Here is a 1,797-nt window from a genome sequence, read left to right as displayed (position 1 = left end):
CGCCCAGCCTGCGGGACACGTGTGTCCGCCCCGCCCCGCCCCCCGGGAGGCGCCGGCACACCCGGGCTCCTGTCTCCACGAGTCACCCGGCCCCAGGGCGGGAAGGGACCGGCCCAGGGCTGCTAGTGCACCCTCCAGCGTAGAGCCACGGCCTGAGGGGAAGCAGCAGCACGGCCATGGCGGGGAGGTGCCAAGTGCGTGTGGCTCTCCTCCCCCTGTGCCCCAGCCCCAAGCAGCCCTGTCAAGCCCCTGCCGCGGGCCTGTGGCACTGGCTGGCTGAGCTGGCGCAGGACCGACCGGGGGGGTCCAGAGAGCGGCACACCCCAGTGCGCCAGAAAGTCCTGGAGACGGGGAGCTTGCCCTGATCGGCCCAGAGGGCACAGCAGGACATTTGAAGGAGATTCAGGAGAAGGGCTCCATGTTTGGCATCCCCCAGTGTGGGGAGAAACCAGCTGAGCCAGGAGCTGGATCATCTGGGGGGGAAAGGAAGACCGAGGCCCCCGAACCAAGGCCTGACCAGAGTCGAATGTAGATCCGAACTGCGCCTGCAAAAGATAAGTAAAGCGGATGCAAGGGCTGCCCGGGTCATGCCGGCCACCTTAGAGATGGGGTAAGGAGGGGACACTCCCCGGGACAGCTGGCAGAGACTGGCCAATGAAGGGAAGGCCAGGCCTCAGTGGGGATGCTGGGAGTTTGAGTCAAGCCAAGGCAAGAGCAGGGAAAGGAGATTTGCCCAGTAAGTCCAAGTAAGGGTAGGGGAAGAGTGTGTGATTGATGGATGCAGCGTAAGTGCTGTACGACAAGGAGGAATTCCAAGGAGTATTCCAAGGAGGATTATTCTGCTCTGGTCCGGACCTGCAGGGAGCAAACCAGAAAAGCCAAGGCTGCAACCGAACTCCAACTAGCTGCAAGTATCAAGGACAATAAAAAGTCCTTTTTCAGATATGTGGGGAGCTGGAGGAAAAGCAAGGGCAACATTGGACCCCTGCTAAACCAGATAGGGCAACTGACATCCGACGCCCAGGAAAAAGCCAACTAGCTAAATGGGTACTTTGCATCAGTCTTTCATCAGTCCCATGGGACGCCCATGCCCACTACGGGGCAGGGAGGCCCGGATGAGGGAGATTCCTTACCCTCCATCAATGCTAACCTCATGAAGGAACACTTTGAGAGGCTGGGTACCTTCAAGTCAGCCGGCCCTGACAATCTACACCCCAGGGTACTCAAGGAGCTGGAGAGTATCATAGCTCAGCCCCTGGCACAGATCTTTGAAAACTCCTGGTGCTCTGGTAAAGTGCCTGATGATTGGAAGAAGGCCAATGTGGTACCTATCCTCAAGAAAGGGAGGAAAGTGGATCCAGCAGACTACAGGCCCATCAGCCTGACCTCTATCTTAGGGAAGGTCTTAGAAAAGATTATCAAAGAGGCGATTCTAAATAGACTAGCCGATAGCAACATCCTGAGGGATAGCCAGCATGGGTTTGTTGTGGGTAGGTGTTGCTTGACCAATCTTATTTCCTTCTACGACCAGGTGACCTATCACTCAGACGAGGGAGATGAGATTGATGTCCTATATCTTGACTTTAAAAAAGCCTTCCATCTGGTATCCCGTGATCACCTCTTGGCAAAACTGACCAACTGCGGCCCCGGGTCCACCATGGTGTGCTGGCTGGTGAATTTGCTCTGTGGTCAGACCCAGAGGGCTCTGGTTGATGGAAGTCAATTATCATGGTGCCCTGTGACCAGTGGGGTCCCCCAGGGCTCTGTCCTTGGGCCTATACCATTTAATATCTTCAT

The sequence above is a fragment of the Crocodylus porosus genome, unplaced genomic scaffold, assembly GCF_001723895.1.
Source record: "Crocodylus porosus isolate Cpor-Errol unplaced genomic scaffold, CroPor_comp1, whole genome shotgun sequence".
Taxonomy (NCBI): Eukaryota; Metazoa; Chordata; order Crocodylia; family Crocodylidae; genus Crocodylus; species Crocodylus porosus.
The sequence above is the reverse complement of the archived record's forward strand: the minus strand, read 5'-3'. Positions refer to the sequence as shown.